The sequence below is a fragment of the Camellia sinensis genome, chromosome 5, assembly GCF_055761805.1.
Source record: "Camellia sinensis isolate YWXY chromosome 5, ASM5576180v1, whole genome shotgun sequence".
NCBI classification, from domain to species: Eukaryota; Viridiplantae; Streptophyta; class Magnoliopsida; order Ericales; family Theaceae; genus Camellia; species Camellia sinensis.
The window spans coordinates 28838735-28858949 of NC_138965.1; positions in this window are offsets into that span (position 1 = coordinate 28838735).

Here is a 20215-nt window from a genome sequence, read left to right on the forward strand (position 1 = left end):
CTTAGAGTTATATATATATTTTTGCAAGATCTAGATGATTTTCGAAATCATCTTTCGATAGTTTTGAAAATTGATTGTTGATTCAAGAAGTTAAGCGATTTTGAAAATGGATTTGTCTCTTGTTCTTTTAAAATGATCTTATGGGTTTTGATCTTCGTTGATTGAGGAAAATATGATTTTGGAAAGTTTTCTTTTAAAAGATTTGAGTTGTATAGTTTTGGTGAGAAAACTTAGAATTTGGGAATTTTTTTAAAAGAGACTGAAAATCCATAAATGATATTGTTATATTTATTTTGTATGTCAAAATAAATGGATGTTTGAAAAATTTCTTACTTATATTTATATAAATGATGAATTTCAAGGAATATGAGAATTGTTGTTCATTTTGGAAATTATTGTTCAAAATGTTGAAATAGTCTTGAAATGACTAATTGTTGAGGATACTTGAGAAGAGGGAATTGTGTTATTCCTTGGATGATGAATTGGAATAAAAGTATTTATATTCATTTTGTGTAATTAGCATAACAATTCATTTGATTACATTAAACTTTGAAAGTTGATTTGAAAACTTGCATTGAGAATAAAATGTTGAGAAACAAGTTTTCATGGAATGGTTTTAGGGTAAATACATTGGTAAGTATTGATAGGTGGTGTAGATGATATTGAATAAGTTGACCTGAGAGTCCGGGGTGAAAGACCGAAAACCCGCGCGGATAGGTGTCGAGCCTTCCGGTTAGTATCGGTAAAAATAACAAATTGGTAGTACTTGTATAGTCTACTTGCAGACACTGACCTAGGGATTACCAGAGTCGTATTTACAGCTCTTGAAATGAATTGTTAAGTTTTGAAGAATTGAAATTGCATAACATCATTGAGCATGATGGTTTTCAAAGATGAAGATGTGATTTTCTTTCAAAAGGGCATAGCATGGCATGTGCATTTTATCTATTAAGTCTTGTATAAAATGTATTTACTTTGTTAAGGATTTCATACTAGGCTTTATGCCCACCCTACGGGATTTTTGTGCAAGAAAAGATGTGATGATGTCGCCTAACTAAAGGTGAGGAAATGTGTGTTGGGAGTACGAGACTCTCATTTTGCTGTGACTCTGTGTGTAAGCCAAGGGCTGTATATGTGTGGGTTTGAATAACTATTTTGTGTAACCAGGCTCAAGCCGTGGAAACTTGTAAACTCTTGGGGGTATTTATTTGTTTATTTACTTGTTGTTGGATTAATGTATTGTTAAATGAAGAACTATTACATCATGTAATGTAAGTTTGGAGATTTATATTCGATTTTTCTTGAAAGAGCCATGATTATTGTATTATCATTTGGGCTAGAAATTTGGTTGCAACTTGGTATCAGAGCTACCAGGTTTGAATACTTTGAGCTCATGGGAAGTGGTTGTTTAACCACAATGGGTTCATTTAGCATGCTTGGGAAGTGTTATGTATTTTGTGCCTATGTGATAACATGCTTATGTGACTAAATGGGTATGGGACTGGACTTTTGGGATGTTGTTTGCCCTTGTTAAATTCCTTGAGGTCTCATTAGAAGGGTACTTGATCAATACTTGTTCTACTAAGAATCCTTGGTTTTTCGTGCGACGAATTTCATCGTAAAGGAATAGTCCGTATGTGTTTACATGACTAAGTGCTTATGTGGAGTGAAATTGAATTGTGTATGTGGTAGAGAAATATCTGAAATTGTTGTAGTCAAACATGTGAGTCAAGTTACGAGCACATATGAGTTAATGTGCTAAATTATTCTCTTATGTCCTTTATTAGGATGTCAGGAAATGGTCAAGTCCGTGGTGGTAAAGGCGACCATAAGGTTCCGATGCAAAAAGAAGGGTTCGGCCAAGCTAATATAGCCGAGCAAGCAAGCCAAGCTAATGTGGCCGAGCAGGTAGGGCAAGCGGGTCAAACCGTAATGGGGGGCCTAGCCCGAGAAATGACGAGGGCTTTGAGGGAGTCTATGAACTTGTTGAGGGTGGAGAATCAAGCCCAAGAGAACACCGTGGAGTCAAGGGCGAGTTTTCTCAATAGAGAGTTTTTACGGGCCAAACCAGATGAATTCCATGGTGGCCCTGAGCCTAAGAAAGCAGATGAATGGCTTGAACAAACAGTGAAGACATTTGAGATGTTTCACATTGATGATAGCGAGTTGAGAGTGACTCTAGTGAGTTACTACCTTAAAGGGGATATGGGTCAATGGTGGAAATATGTCAAGAGTAGGGTGGAGCCATCATAAGAAGTCTTTGTGGTTGCTTTCCAAGATAAGTACATACCATTGCCAGGGAGAGATTGAGGCAAGAGTTTAAAGACCTCAAACAACTCTACATGCCCGTGGCCGAATTTGAGGTAGTTTTCTCTAGTTTGTCCAGCTTTACACCAGAGTTGGTGGCAACGGAAGAGCGCCATTGCATAGAATTTGAAAAGAAGTTGAAAACTAAGATCTGCTTGAAGCTTACCAGGAATATGATTCGGGAATATGACCGTCTTGTGGAGACAGCGGCACATGTAGAGATTTCTATACAAGCCGAGGAGGAGAGGCTTCGGGGTTCGAGGCCTAGGGGCCAGGAGTCTCAAGGAGACTATAGGCAGAACAAGAAGAGCATGAATGTCTATCCATCCCAGTCCCGACCACAGCAGTCTAGATCTACTTTTTCTTTGCCTAGTGCGGGTCTGGGAACAAGTGCATTGAGTGGCTTCTCGTGTTTTAAGTGTGGCCAACCGGGCCACAAAGCCTTTTTGTGCCCACAGAAAGATGGAGGATAGTTGATGTTATCACTACCTAACTGATCTCAAAGTCAGTCTCAGTCTCAGAATAGAGGCCAAGGATTTAATTGTTATCAGTGTGGTCAGCCGAGGCATATGAAGAGAACTTGCCTTTAGTTGGGAGGCGCATCTGGTGCATCAGGGTCGAAGTAAACTCAGAGCCACCAGTAGGCTCATTCAGCTCAGGCTTCACAAGCAAATCAGGGAGCCGCTTCAGCTCAGTCAGTACAACAAGCCTATGCTCCGAGAAGAGAGCAAGTTAATCAGGGGCCACAGGGGCGCGTGTATGCTGCTACCATGCCAGAGCAGTTGCCAGAATCCTTAGTTGTGAGAGGCACTTTTGTTGTGTGTAATTCTTTGGCTAATGCGTTGATAGACATGGGTGCATCTCGTTCATTTATATCCATTGCATTTGCTTCTACATTGGGGTTAGACATAGCACGGTTAGTGTCTCCACTCAGAGTAGAGTCGCCTGTTGGGGGTACAGTTGATTTAGACCGAGGTTGTCGTGATTGTGAAATAGAAGTTGTCGGGCGTCAACTTCCGTTTGCTTTTGTGCTGCTAGATATGTCGAGTTTTGATGTCATTTTAGGCATGGACTGGCTGTGTTCTTACCAAGCTATGATTGATTGTTACTGTCAGAGAGTTATGATGTGCACTTCGAGTGGTAATCGTTTTTATTTTCTGGGGAACCGAGTTGATAGAGCCTTGTCGCCAGTTGTTGGCCCTCGTAGTAGGACCAAACTTAGTGGCCTTCTTGCAACTCTCTTGGATAGTGAGAGTGACGGGACTCGTGTTGAGTTGCCAAGAGTAGTTTGTGAATACCCGGATGTCTTTCTAGAAGATCTTACTAGTTTACCACCTCACCAGGAGATCGAGTTCTCCATTGAATTAGTGCCTGGTATGGCACTGATTTCCATGTCACCGTATAGATTTGCACCCTCCAAATTACATGAGTTGAAGATTCAACTCCAAGAGCTTTTAAATAAGGGCTTCATTCATCCTAGTACATCACCTTGGAGAGCACCGACACTCTTTGCGAAGAAAAATAGTGGATCGTTGCGGTTGTGTATTGATTACTACAAGTTGAATAGAGTTATAGTTAAGAACAAGTATCCTCTGCCCAGAATAAATGATTTGTTTGACCAATTTAGAGGGTCACATTGCTTCTTAAAAATAGATTTGAGGTCGGGGTACTATTAGTTGAGAGTCCGGGAGGAGGACATTCAGAAAACGGCTTTTTGTATGCGTTATGGCCACTATGAATTCCTTGTAATGCCTGTTGGGCTAACCAATGCGCCTGCTTCCTTTATGGATTTGATGAACAGAATTTTTCGGGAATACTTGGACCGTTTTGTGGTCATCTTTGTGGACAACATATTGATTTATTCAACCTCCGAGGAAGAACACGAGACTCACTTGCAGGTAGTGCTGGGTTTACTTAGTGAACACCAATTGTATGCCAAATTTGAGAAATGCGAGTTTTGGTTAACTGAGGTGAAGTTTTTGGGGCATGTAGTGTCTGGAGAGGGCGTAACTGTGGACTCCTTTAAGATAGATGTTGTACAGGATTGGGAACAACCCAAGAATGTTTTCGAGATCCGGAGTTTCTTGGGATTAGCGAGGGATTATCGATGTTTTGTAAGGGACTTCGCTAGACTAGTTTCACTTTTGACTAGGTTGACTAGAAAGGGTATGAAATTTGTGTGAAGTGAGGCTTGTGAAAAGTCATTCCAAGAGCTTAAGACTAGATTGACTACCGCACCGGTTTTGATAATTCCGGAAAGGGGTTTGAATTACACTGTTTATTGTGATGCATCCGGGGATGGACTTGGTTGTGTCTTGATGCAAAAGGGAAAAATTGTAGCCTATGGTTCACGACAATAGAAAACTCATGAGAAAAATTACCCCACCCATGATTTAGAATTAGCGGCGGTGATTTTTTCCTTGAAAGTTTAGAGGCATTACTTCTACGGTAAGAAGTTTGAAGTTTTCTTCAATCATAAGAGTCTAAAGTATTTGTTTTCTCAAAAGGACTTGAATTTACGCCTATGGAGGATTATGACTTTGAGTTACACTATCATCCGGGGAAGGCCAATGTAGTAGCCGATGCTTTGGGTCGAAAATCTGTGAGTAGTTTGGTAAGTGTAGCCATTCGGGAATGGGTTATGCTAGGTGAAATTGGCAAGTTTGATTTACACTTGGGTGAGTCCAGCGAGAGTACGACTTTGTTTACTTTGACTGCTCAACCTACCTTGATTAGTAAGGCCATAGAGACACAACAAGGGGACTGTGAAGTAGAGTCTATTCGGGTTAAAATTTCCAATGAGAAGGAAGAGAAAGATTTGAACGTTCACTCGGATCTGAGTGTACGTTACCTAGACCGTTTGTTTGTATCGGAATCTTGTAAAGAGAAAGTACTCCAGGAATCTTATACGTTACCTAGAAAATATGCTTGGCAGAGTTGTACATTAGAGAGAGATAGTTCGATTTCATGAAGTCCCTGTGACTATTGTGTCGAATAGGGATCCTCGTTTTACTGCCCGGTTATGGTAAAGCCTTCAAGAGGCGTTAGGAACTAAGTTGACTCTTAGCACCGTTTATCATCCTCAAACCAATGGACAGTCGGAACGTACCATTCGAATTTTGGAGGACATGCTTAGAGCTTGTGTCCTTGATTTTAAAGAGCCTTGGGAAATGCACTTACCATTGATTGAGCATGCTTACAACAATAGTTATCAAGCTAGTATTGAGATGACACCATTTGAGGCCTTGTATGGTCGATCTTGTAGATCACCGATTTGTTGGGCCGAAGTGGGTGATGCATCGTTACTGGGTCCGGAAATTGTTAGAAAGACAACCGAGAAAGTTATTCTCATTCGGAAGAGGTTAGCTACGGCCCAAAGCTAACAAAAGAGTTATGTCGATAAGAGAAGACGACCTTTATCTTTTGAATGGTAAATTATCTCCAAGGTTCATTGAGCCTTTTGAGATCTTACAGCGAATTAGGGAAGTGGCATACCGGTTAGCTTTACCACTACAACTTTCGGGAGTTCACAACGTATTTCATATATCTATGCTTAGGAAGTATGAACCCGACCCTTCTCATGTTCTTGATTGGGTTGACTTTGGAGGTAGATGAGGATGCCTCTTACGAAGAACGGCCGGTTCAAATATTAGATACCCGGCAACAAGTGCTACGGGGCAAAACTATATTGCTGGTAAAGGTGTTGTGGAGACACCATGGGGTTGAAGAAGCGATGTGGGAACGGGAGGTAGAAGTCCGCTCCAAATATCTGGATTTGTTTGAAAATGCTTAAGTTGCTTTTCTTTGTAATATTCCCTAGTGTTGACGGAAACGTATTTAAAGTTGTTAACCACATGTTGATATGTGCGTTGTTGTTTTAAGCATAAGGTTGTTAAGAGTTGCCATTACTTTTTAGGAAATTTCATGTTTATGTGTATTTGAGAGGTTGTTGTTAATGAGATAACTATGGTGGAAATGGTGGAATTTGGTTGAGAGTTAATATTGTGATTTGAAAATGAAATAGCATGGTTTTGATCGCTAGAAACCCCTTTGTTTGGGTAGTTTGATTTGAAGTTTCGGGAATGAATTCTTTAAGGGGGGAAAGTTGTAGCGATCCCGGTTTTGACCCTTTTTTTCATGTGTTTGCCCCTTCACTGAGTATGTCGGGGATTGAGTTGCCTGGACAGCTCGCGGAAGTCCAGGGGGCAGCGCCCTTTGGCGGGTCCGAGGGCAGCGCCCTGGCAAGGTCAAGGGGCAATGCCCTCGAAGCAAAAATGCAAAATGCATTCGAAGTTGCTTGAGCCGCATGTGCGGAAAATAGGGGAGGGCTTGTTTGGCTACTGCAATAAATGCAGGTGCGGGAGAAGCGCTGCACGTGCGGTGGTAGGTGAGTCCGAAATTTTAGTCTTTTTATCTCTTTAGGCTGAGTGTATCTCACTCTTATTAGGTCTCTCTCTCTCTCTCTCTCTCTCTAAAAACCTTGTCCTCTCCCTTCTCTCTATATGTCCCTATGCCAAATTGGATCAAAACTTTGATTTCTCAAGATCCATTAAAGTTCTGCCATAGGTTCTTCATCAAAGTTGGTTAACTTCTTGATTGCTTCATTGTGTGCGGTGAAGATCGAGTTTGGACACCGTTGATTTTGGGGGTTTCATCTCATTTTTTCTTCAAAACTTGAGGTAGGGATTTTCTTAGAGTTGTATATATATTTTTGCAAGATCTAGATGATTTTTGAAATCATCTTTCTATAGTTTTGAAAATTGATTGTTGATTCAAAAAGTTGAGTGATTTTGAAGTGGGTTTGTCTCTTGTTCTTTTGAAATGATCTTATGGGTTTTGATCTTCGTTGATTGAAGAAAAAATGATTTTGGAAAGTTTTCTTTCAAAAGAGTTGAGCTCTATAGTTTTGGTGAGAAAACCTAGAATTGGGGAATTTTTTTAAAAGGGGCTGAAAATCCATGAATGATATTGTTATATGAGAATTGTTGTTCATTTTTGAAAATTATTGTTCAAAATGTTGAAATAGTCTTGAAATGACTAATTGTTGAGGATACTTGAGAAAAGGGAATTGTGTTATTCCTTGGATGATGAATTGGAATAAAAGTATTTATATTCGTCTTGTGTTATTAGCATATCAATTCATTTGATTACATTAAATTTTGAAAGTTGATTTGAAAACTTGCATTGAAAAAAGAATGTTGAGAAACAAGTTTTCATGGAATGGTTTTGGGGTAAATACATTGGTAAGTATTGATAGGTGGTGTAGATGATATTGAATAAGTTGGCCTGAGAGTCCGAGGTGAAAGACCGAAAACCCGCGCGGATAGGTATCGAGCCTTCCGGTTAATACCGGTAAAAGTGACAAATTGGTAGTACTTGTATAGTCTACTTGCAGACACTGACTTAGGGATTACCAGTAAGGGTGTCCGCGGTTCGGTTTGGGACGGTGTAATGCCCTCAAAATAATACATAATACCCATCATTCAGACATGTAGTAATATAAGAAAATCAACGCCTTTCCACTCATCAGCGTAGTTCTTACAACAGTATTACATGTTAACAACAAAAACAAATGCCCTACGGGCTTACAGCTTTCTAAGTCAACACTTGGTTACACAAAAGAAGAGTACTAACTCTATCAAAATAAGCCCTTGGCTTGACATACATGTAATACAAACAAAATTAATCAAAAAGAGTCTTCAACTCCCATAACCATCCAAGCTATGTCCTTGGAGGTGGTATGCTACCTGTACCTGAAGAATAATGTCCCATATAGGGTGAGCCAACGCCCAGTAAAGATATGCTAAACACAATATGAGCAGTAACTAAGACATTAGCAATTGATAAATGTTTAACTTCCATAAATCAATTCATAAAACCATTTCTATTACATGACCACTATGTCTATGTTTCATTTCATTTTCCATTTCTTATCCAATTTCCAAATCCATACCCGTGGCTCAGAACCTGGCCACACACTCTAAACGAAATAATAATTCATATTAAATGTTTCCCATTTCGCAATAGATAAGCATACAAGCTGTATCAACACCTTAACAGATAAGCATATGAGCTATATCAACACTTCCACGGATAAGCATATGAGCTATATCAACACTTCCACCGATAAGCATATGAGCTATATCACCGAAGTCCATCCCCTATCTTCTCCTAAACATTAACCGGTTTAGAGGTCCATCCCCTATCTTTTCCTAAACCGTGGAGTACATCCCCTATCTCCTCCCACACAACACAATGCATATAAACAATTATCATATACATCATCAAACAATACATAAAGTTAATGTATTCTTTCACCTGTCATATACGATGACACATTCCATTGATTAGTTTCAGTTTGCCTAATCATCATGCATTGTCTACAACAATCACGACTACCCTCCACCGGTAGCCCAAGGCAATTATTTCTAAACAAATAATAAATGCGTTAACAGATAATTTATCCATATTTCCAAAAGTAAGCGATTAATAAATCCAACTTCACCAATCCATCTCATAATGAGCCAATTTCATTATATTCAACTCAATTCCATATTTTCTCAACACTTGTCATTAATTACACTAATGACCCAAAAATGCCCAAACATGGCATTTTCCCCTTGATTCCCAATATTAACTCCAAGAGTCCATATATTACCAACAACATCAATATACTCATTTTGAAACCCAAATATGTATTTAAGGTCCAAAATAAACAAACCCTCTTTCAAAATTAAACATTTGAAGCCCTAGTTTCCAAAACCCAAAACCATTTATACAAAAACTCAATATCTAGGTCAAAACCCATAAAAGTGAGTAGGAATCCTTACCTCAAATTCGGAGCCCAAGGGAAGGAGATGAAGAAAACCAAAATGCTCCAAACTCCAAGATCCACGGATCAAAATGAAGCCCTCGATGATTAACACAACTTTTACAAAGGCCAAAGAAAAGGGAAACACTCTAACTAGATCAAACTCTAGAGAGAAGGGAGTCTCTAGAGAGAGAGGCTCTCAAAATCGATTTTGGGAAAGTAAGAGAGAGAGAGTGAATGTAAAAAGTGATTAAAAAATGCCTAACTATCTTCTGATATATAACATTCCCGCTCGAGCGGAGAATAGGACGCTCGAGCATCACGCACAAAAATCTAGACACGCTCGAGCGCCAAGACACAAGAATAAAGTACATCCGCTCGAGCGCGAAAACCAGTCCGCTCGAGTGTAGATTTCCCCCTCCCAGAACTCACACCAAAAATGTACTACCTGCTTGAGCTCCAACAAGCCCGCTCGAGCGCAGGAAATCCGCTCGAGCGTAGAAATCACACCTGCAGAAGTTTTGCAGAGTACCAAAATACTGGGAGTGTGCAATCTCCGCTCGAGCACTAGACGACCCGCTCGAGCAGGACAACCAAAAAAAACTGGCAACAAGATTTTAGACCAAGGCTCATCCCACCTACTCGAAACATGCCCAACACATCCTAAAACTCAAATAAATGGAATCAAATGATGACAATAAGATAGATACAGCTACCAACTCCGCGGAACCAAAGTCTGGAATACAACAGATATCGAAAGGGAAAACCGGGATCGCTATAACCTCCCCCCCTTAAAGAATTTCGTCCCCGAAATTAAATACAAGTTTTTCAGAAACAAGATTTTCTCAATTCCCAACATTATTACAAATGCAAAGTTTAACAACTCGACCTATTTCCGGTCATTCCATCTCCATTCAAGAGGCAATTTACCACATATCTCAATATGTATTAACAACATGCTTTCCTCGAAATTCATCAATTTCTATATACATGTTTCACAATTCTATATCATATTCCACATTCATGATATATCTCCATTTCTACAATACATTTAACATATACAATGTTATAACAAACTTCCAATTTAAGGCAAGTTCTACAATACTTCCATAAAACAAAACATTCACAATGTTTTACAACTTAAGACATATATAATGATCTTAAGGTTCAATAAGATTACAAAATTTCCAGTGCATGATTACACGTCAACAAACAAGTCCGGATATTTCTCACGGACCTCCAACTCACGTTCCCAAGTGGCTTCCTCCACTCCGTGATGTTTTCACAAAACCTTTACCAAGGGAATGGTCTTGCCTCGCAATACTTGATCCCACCTATCCAAGACCCGAACCGGTCTATCCTCATACGAGGCATCCTCATCTACCTCTAAGTCGGTCCAATCCAACACATGGGACAGATCCGGCTCGTACTTCCAAAGCATACTAACATGAAACACGTCATGAACCCCGGACAACTGAGGTAGCAAAGCCAAACACTAAGCAACTTCCCCAATCCTCTTAAGGATCTCAAAGGGACCGATAAACTGAGGGGATAACTTCCCACTCTTCCCGAACCTCATCAAACCTCGCCTAGGTGATATTTTCAAGAAAACATGATCACCTACCTCAAACGCCAAAGGCCTCCTCCTACGGTCGGCATAACTCTTTTGGCGACTCTAGGTTGTAACAAGCCTCCTACGGATAAGCTCAACTTTCTCCGTCGTCTCTCTTACCAACTCCAGACCAAACAAAGGTGCATCACCCACCTCAGCCCAACAAACTGGAGACCTACACGGTCGGCTATACAAGGCCTCAAATAGTGCCATACCGATGCTAGACTAGAAACTGTTGTTGTAGGCAAACTCCACCAAGGGCAAGTGCCTCTCCCACGTCCCACTAAAGTCAAGGACACAACCTCGAAGCATATCCTCAAGGATCTGAATAGTACGCTCGGACTGGCCGTCAGTCTGAGGATGATAAGCCGTACTAAAGGTCAACTTAGTGCCCAAGGCACTCGGCAAACTCTGCCACAACCTAGCAGTAAAACGAGGATCTCTATCTGAGACAATCGTTACTGGGACCCCGTGCAACCTCACTATGTCCCGAATATACAAGTCGGCAAGATGATTTACCGAATCTCTCACGCGCATAGGAATGAAGTGCGCTGACTTAGTCAACCAGTCTACAACCACCCAAATAGCATCACTACCCCGCTGAGTCTTGGGAAGACCTACAACGAAGTCCATAGTGACATGCTCCCACTTCCACTGGCAATAGGCAAGGGTTGCAACAAACCCGTTGGCCTCTGATATTCGGCCTTCACTTGCTAACAAGTAAGGCACTTAGACACGAAGACTGCCACATCTCTCTTCATTCCCCGCCACCAGAACTGGTGACCCAAATCCCGATACATCTTAGTGCCTCCCGGATGCACCGCAAGACGTGAATGGTAAAACTCTCGGAGTACTTCCTCTCGGTAAGACTCCGGCACAAACAAACGGTCTCGGTATCTCACACTCAGGTCGGGATACACCGTCAAACCCTTCTCAACCTTCCCACTCGAGATCTTCTCTCGAAAGGATTCTACCTCAAGGTCACCTTTCTGTGCCTCTAACACTCGAGTCACAAGTGTCGGCTGCACAACAACAGAAAATAAGGCCGCAGCCTCAACAGATTCGCTCAGAAGCAAATCAAACTCGCCAAGTGCACCCAACATCTCCCATTCCCGAATGGCTATACAAGCTACATCGCTAATGGATTTCCTACTAAGGGCATCAGCCACAACATTGGCCTTTCCTGGGTGATAGTGCAACTCAAAATTATAATCCTCGATGAATTCCATCCACCTTCTCTGCCTCAAATTCAAGTCTCTCTGTGTAAAAAGGTACTTCAAACTCTTATGGTCCGAGAACACCTCGAACCTCTCACCATAAAGGTAGTGCCTCCAAATCTTTAAGGCAAAGATTACTGCTGCTAACTCTAGGTCATGCGTAGGGTAATTCTTCTTGTGTATTTTCAACTGACGTGAGCCATAAGCTACCACTTTTCCCTCTTGCATCAACACACAACCCAAACCCTCTCGTGAGGCATCGCAATAAACCGCATAACCCAACCCTCTCTCCGGAATAATCAACACCGGAGCGGTGGTCAATCTAACCTTCAACTCTTGGAACGAATTTTCACAAGTCTCACTCTACACAAACTTGACCCTTTTCCGCGTCAATCTAGTCAACAGCGAAGCTAGCCTGGAGAAATCTTTCAGAAACTGGCGGTAATACCCAGCTAATCTCAGAAAACTACGGATCTCAAAAACACTCTTAGGCTGTGCCCAATCTTGCAATGCCTCAACCTTGGATGTATCAACTGACACCCCTTCCTCGGATACCACATGGCCTAAGAATTTGACCTCTCCTAGCCAAAACTCACACTTCCCAAACTTGGCATACAGCCTGTGGGCTCTAAGCAACTCAAGCACCACTCTCAAGTGTTCCTCGTGCTCCTCCTCTGAAGGTGAATAGATAAGAATGTCGTCCACGAAAACGACCACAAAGTGATCTAGGAATTCCCGAAAGATCTGGTTCATCAAGTCCATAAAGACTGCCGCTGCATTGGTAAGCCCAAATGGCATTACCAGAAACTCATAATGGCCATACCGCGTACAGAAATGCCGTCTTAGGAATATCCTCTTCCCTGACCCTCAACTAGTGGTAACCCAATCTCAAGTCTATCTTAGAGAAACAACAAGAACCCTTCAACTGGTCAAACAAATCATCTATACGGGGCATAGGGTACTTATTCTTAACAAAGAGGGTCGGTGCTCCCCATGGCGAAACACTAGGGCAGATGAAGCCCTTATCTAACAATTTCTGGAGCTGAATCTTCAACTCACTCAACTCGGCTGGGGCAAAACGGTAAGGTGCCATAGAAATCGGTGCCGTGTCGGGCACTAAATCAATAGAGAACTCTATCTCTCGGTGAGGTGACAAACTAACGAGATCCTCGGGAAAGACATCCGAATACTCATAGACCACTCTCGGCAACACAATTTGGGTCTCATCACACTCACTACTCAAAAGGCTAGCAAGAAGACCACTAAGCTCACTCCGCCCTCGCAGATTATGCACCGGTGGCAACACACTACCAACCTAATCCCCCAAGAAATGGAAACACTCCCCGCTCAAGGTACAAACTGTGACCCTCTGGCGGTAGTAATCAATAACAGCCCGGTATGATGATAGCTAGTCCATACCCAAAATAACATCAAAACCCTTCATGGGCATGACAACAAAAGGAAAAGGAAGCCTATGGTCGGCGACCTCTATATCACAACCTCTACATCCGTGTTTCAAAATCAATTCACCCACAACAGGTGATACAACACATATAGGAGATGCTAATAGTGCCAACTCCAACTCCAACACAGATGCGAATGCAGCAGATACAAAAGAATGAGATGCACCCGTATCAATCAAAACACTAGCAACTGAGTTGCAAAATAGAAAGTTACCTCTCACAACTGATGGAGTCGGTACTAAGTCCTGCGCGGTAACAACATACACGCGCCTTGTAGGCCCCTGATCCACCTGCTCACCTCTAGGAGCAAACGACTGCTGCACTGACTGGGACGATGAAGCTCCCAGATTGGCCCTCGAGGCCTGCATAGATTGAGTTGGCTGATAACCCATGTCTGTCTAGAACCAGACGCCTCGAAATGGCACTCAACTGTGGGCAAAACCTCTTCAAGTGCCCGGGCTGACCACATTGATAGCAAGACAAAGACTGGCCTCTGCCCTGACTTTGGCCCTGAGGTCTAGCTGAAGAAGAAGCAGCTCGCTAACCCCCTCCCTTCTGCGGGCAAACCAAAGACTTGTGACCCAGCTGGCCACATGTGAAACAAGTCAAGCCTCCCTGATTACCTCTCCCGGAGCCTGCACTCGGCACTGGAAAGGTTGATCTAGCCAAAGCACCCTGAGACTGCTGAGGGTTGAAACCCCTCTGTCTCCTGCCATCACCCTGGCCATCTTGGCTTATCTTGGAACCTCTATGCTTCTCCTCATCATCCTCCTGCATCATAATCTCCATATGAGTTGCAGTATCCACCAAACGTCTATACTCTCGAATAAACGAGCCTCCAACCCTCAACATGAGTCCACGCCTCAACTTCCGCTCAAACTTAAAGCAACGACGTTCCTCGGACGCCACAAGTTCAGGTGCAAACCTGGACAAACTAGTAAAAGTAGCCTCAAACTCGGCCACTGACAAACCCTGCTGTTTAAGCTGGCAAAACTGTTCCCTCAGCTTCTCCCTAGCAGCTGAAGATAAAAACTTCTCCTGGAAGGCATCCACAAAAGCCCCCCATGCATCACCCACACTGCCCTTCTCGTACTTCCACCATTGACCCGCATCTCCCTTCAGTTGGAAGGATGCCAGGGTCACCTTTAAAGCCCCGTCCTCAATGCCAAGCATCTCGAATATCTTCTCCATCTGTTCCAACCACTCGTCAGCCTTAAGTGGCTCCTTTGGATCCTCAACAAACTCGTCCGGGTTAGACCGGAAGAATTCCCTCTTCAGAAAAGAAGGCCCTGCCTCAGCAACGTGGGCCTGATCCTGATTCCCAACTCTGAGAATACCCAAAGCTCCTGCTATCTCTCGGGCCAAGGCACTCATAGCCTGCTGACCCGCTGGCTCGGCCACATTGGCCTGACCAACTCCCTCTTGTTGTGCCAAAATATTATCCGGTAAAAGCATCTCCTGCCTACCCCGCCTGCCATGCCTACCACCCCGTCCTCGTCCTGGCATTCTAATAAAGGTAACGAAGAACGTTAGCACATTCATAAATGTGCCGAAGCTATAACACTCGCATCCTAATGCGTGGACAACTGTAATTCATTCCACATAAGCACTTACGAATTTCATTTCCGGATAATGATAGTTCCGAGGCGTTACTAGAGTTCCAGTTAGAAACAGCATTGATCAAGTGCTTTTCCAACAAGACTCACAGAAACCCAAGAATCCAATCAACATCCTAGAAACTAAATCCCATACCCAATTAATCACATAAACATGTTATCACATAAACACATAACATTGCATCTAAGTCTCTAACAAGCGAGACAAACCCATTGTGATACTAATCACTTCCCACGTGCCCGAAGTATTTGAACTCGGTGCGCTCTGATACCAAGTTGTAACGCCCTCAAAATAATACATAATACCCATCATTCAAACATGCAATAATATAAGAAAATCAACGTCTTTCCATTCATCAGAGTAGTTCTTACAACAGTATTACATGTTAACAACAAAAACAAATGCCCTACGGGCTTATAGCTTTCCAGGTCAACACTTGGTTACACAAAAGAAGAGTACTAACTCTATACAAAATAAGCCCTTAGCTTGATATACATGTAATACAAACAAAATTAATCAAAAAGAGTCTTCAACTCCCATAAGCCCTTAGCTTGATATACATGTAATACGATCAACACAACTTTTACAAAGGCCAAAGGAAAGGGAAACACTATAACTAGATCAAACTCTAGAGAGAAGGGAGTCTCTAGAGAGAGAGGCTCTCAAAATCGGTTTTGGGAAAGTAAGAGAGAGAGAGTGAATGTAAAAAGTGATTCAAAAATGCCTAACTGCCTTATGATATACGACATTCCCGCTCGAGCGGAGAACAGGACGCTCGAGCGTCATGCACAAAAATCTAGACACGCTCGAGCGCCAAGACACAAGAATAAAGTACATCCGCTCGAGCGCGAAAACCAGTCCGCTTGAGTGTAGATTTCCCCCTCCCAGAACTCACACCAAAAATGTACTACCTGCTCAAGCTTCAACAAGCCCGCTCGAGCGCGACCCGCTCGAGCACAGGAAATCCGCTCGAGCGTAGAAATCACACCTGCAGAAGTTTTACAGAGTACCAAAATACTGGGAGTGTGCAATTTCTGCTCAAGCGGAATGACCAAAAAAAACTAGCAACAAAATTTTAGACCAAGGCTCATCCCACCTGCTCGAAACATGCCCAACACATCCTAAAACTCAAACAAATGGAATCAAAGGATGACAATAAGATAGATACAACTACTAACTCCGCGGAACTAAAGTCCGGAATACAACAGATATCGAAAAGGAAAATCGGGATCGCTATAGACGGTTTGTGGTTCGGTTTAGACCCGCCCGCATGTATGCGGTTTGAGAAAAAGTCAACTCGCAACCGCCCGCAATGCGGTTTGCGGTTTATGCGGATAGGGTTTGCGGTTGCGCGGGCGGTTGCAGGCGGTTTGCGGATTGAACTTTTTTTCAAAATTTTTTTATTAAACCCTTTTTTTTCCCTCATTTTTTATCAATATTTCTTTTAGACCTTTTTCCTCCCATTTTCTAAAATACTCTAACATTAATAATTAATGAATTAAAACTTATAAAATAAAAAACACAACAAAATCAATTCGTAACCTAAACAAATCATTTAAAATCTACATTTATCATTAACTTGCATTCATCCTACATTCATCATTCCTAACCCAAATTAAAAAATCCTACATTCATCATTCCTAACCCAAATACAAAAAAAAAAAAGTAATTCTTCATTAACTTACATTCATCCAAAATGCAAAAAATAAAAATAAAAATTCATTAACTTACATTCATCCAAAACCAAAATGCAATTAAAAAAATGAATTTTTTTGAACGGTCAGATTTAAAAAAAAGAAAAAGAAAAGAAGATTTTTATGCGGGCAGGTTGGGCGGGTGTGGGTCAAACCCGCAACCCGCCCGTAACCCGAAAATTAGATAAAATCCAAACCGCACCCTACCCTAATGTGTTTGCGAAACCGCCCATACATGTGCGGTTCGGATCGAGTAGGGTGGTTTGGGCGGGTTGGATGACCTTATGCCCAGCCCTAATTACCAGAGTTGTATTTACCACTCTTGAAATGAATTGTTAAGTTTTGAAGAATTGAAATCGTATAACATCATCGAGCATGATGGTTTTCAAAGATGAAGATGTGATTTTCTTTCAAAAGGGCATAGCATGGCATGTGCATTTCATCTATTGAGACCTATATAAAATGTATATAATTTGCTAAGGATTTCCTACTAGGCTTTATGCTCACCCTACGGGATTTTTGTGCAGGAAAAGATGTGGTAATGTCGCCTAACTAAAGGCGAGGAACTGTGTGTTGAGAGTACGGGACTCTCATTTTACTGTGATTCTGTGTGTAAGCCAAGGGCTGTATGTGTGTGAATTTGAATAACCGTTTTGTGTAACCAAGCTTAAGCCTTGGAAACTTGCAAATCCTTGGGAGTATTTATTTGTTTATTTACTTGTTGTTGGATTAATGTATTGTTATATGAAGAACTATTGTATCATGTAATGTAAGTTCGGAGATTTATATTCGGTTTTCCTTGAAAGAGCCATGATTATTGTATTATCATGTGGGTTAGAAATATGGGGCGTTACAAAATGTTCCAAATATGCCCATAACATATAATGTGCACAAAAATTCCAACACATTATGTAGACATACACCACATAAAACATAAACTCTCACCACACCTCTAAGCCTAAGTCAAAACGTAAACTGTGCCCTACACACATGATATTGTTTTGGCACACTCCAGTAATTTTCCGACCATATTTACTAAGGTATGCAAAATAATAATAATAATAATAATAATAATAATAATAAATTAAATCAATTATTTTTTGTATTATTTTACTATTATTCTTCAAAAACTAATACTTTATTTAGTTTTAAGTTTTCAAAAATATTTTTGTTAATTTTAAAATCTTATTTTTTATTTTTATTTTTTTTTGTTTTCAGTAACCTTTTTACATATTTTATCAACCTTTTACTTTTTAGAATCACTTAATTTAGATACATTTAAAAATTAAATTATTTGCATCTATAAAAAAATAATAAATACAAAAAAAATATGTACTGAATTTTTATATTTTTGTATGCTTTTTAAGTATATCTAAATTAAGTGAATGCAAAATAATAATAATAATAATAATAATAATTAGAATATTCAAAATGTTCACTAAAATAAAAGAATACGGATTGAAATTTCCAAAAATTATTTCTCAAAACTCAAAACCATGCTGAGTGTACGTTATTGTTATACTATTTTCATTATTCGTTTCATATTGATTGACGACGAGATATAAATAATTTGGTATTGGTTATCCAAATACGTTAAAACAAATTCGACAATCAACAACTGAGTCAAACGATAGTTTTTGATCTTGTACTTCTAAAACCAAATATAAATTTTCGACATATAACAAATTTTTAAGTTGGTTTTCGAATATTTTCAAAAGTTAATTTTTGTATAGGAGTAACATTTTCAAAATTGATTTTTAGAATGATAATTGCGACAATGAAATAAAAACACTTCCGAACCAAAAAATTCAACGAATACACCTATTCATTGCCTAATTTTTTTTTATTAACAATCATTTTTTTCCTACATCTAAACATTCATTGTTTTGTAAATCCTCCATCATACAAATCAATAATAATGGTAGGGCGTAATGGAACAATGTTATAAACAATAGATAAGGGGTGAAAATTTGAGTAATATCGGTCAAATCTATGAGAAATAATAAAGGAATAGTAAAGTGAATAATGATCCATGGAGGGAGTGGGAAAAAATCAAAAAAATTAAAGAGTAATTCTGATGTGTGTATTGTTTGAAAAGAAAATGTGTATTGAGAATTTCTATATAAAAGATGTGTAGTAAGAAAACTTAGTTTTAATGATTGATGTGTGTATTGATATCTATATTGGTCATTTTGTTTAGTGGTAAAATTATAAGAAAAAAATTAATTTATTAAGTGTGTATATAGAGAATAAATGATATGTGAAATAGAATTATCCATTAGCCAACTATAGCAACTCTGCTATGTGAATCTTAATTCCTTATTTTGTGTTTAGTTGGGAGATTTAAGAAGGATTTGGAAAGGAAAATGGAAAAGACGGGTGAAATGTGAATAAAATATACCTAAATTTTACTTAATTTCACATATATTTTTTCTTTCCCTTTCCAAATTTCTCCCCAAATCCCCGAACCAAACACATTATATGAGAGGTGACTCATAATTTCATAAAATTGTTAATCCAATAACATTTTACCACATACAAACATAAATTAAATGAGTCTCACGTATTGATAATCCAATCCTAAATCAAACATGACATAGGCCCCATTTGGTAGAGGTGTGAGAGAGTGATTATAGATTATAACTTAACAGATTATGGTTTATAGTTGTGAATCTAAGCTGTTAACCTGGTTGGTGCAGCTGTGAGATTATGGATTTAAGCAGGAGAGTAGTTTTTGGTTAATAAGCTGTAAAATAACTTTTTATTGTATAATTGTCCTTTCTATCCTTATATGATACAAAAATGATTATTTTGTCATTTTTTTTAGTTTTAATTTTAAAAAAAATATTTCATTAATAAAAGTTAATATAATTATTATTAATTAGTAACAATTAATATAAAAATTGATATATTTGCTAAAAATGTAATGGAAGTATTATTGTCACAATTATTTTCTATTATAAATTAATTAGTATCAATTAATACTAAAATTATTAATTAGTATCAATTAATGGCTTAATTAGTCTCAATTAATACTAAAATTATTAATTAGTATAAATTAATAATAATATTTAATTTTTATTAGTAGCAATTAATATTAATAATCAACAATTGTTATTAATTAGTATCAATTAATAATTAATTCATAAATATACAATAATAATATTAATTCATAAAAAAAAATATACAATATTAATTTATTAATAATTAATACCAATTAATATTGGTTTTTTTAATTAATATTGATTTTTTTTATTTTTCTTCATAAATATACAATTCTTTATTTCTTAATTAATATAAAAATATACAATATGAATTTATTAATAATTAATACCAATTAATATTTATTTTTCAATTAATATTGATTTTTTTCTTCAGAAATATATAATTTTTTTAATTAATGTTAATATTAATATTTGGGTATTGACGAGGGCATTTAAGTAATTTTAGCTCACCACACCAGCTGTGCACTTAAGTAAAAAATTTAAACATTC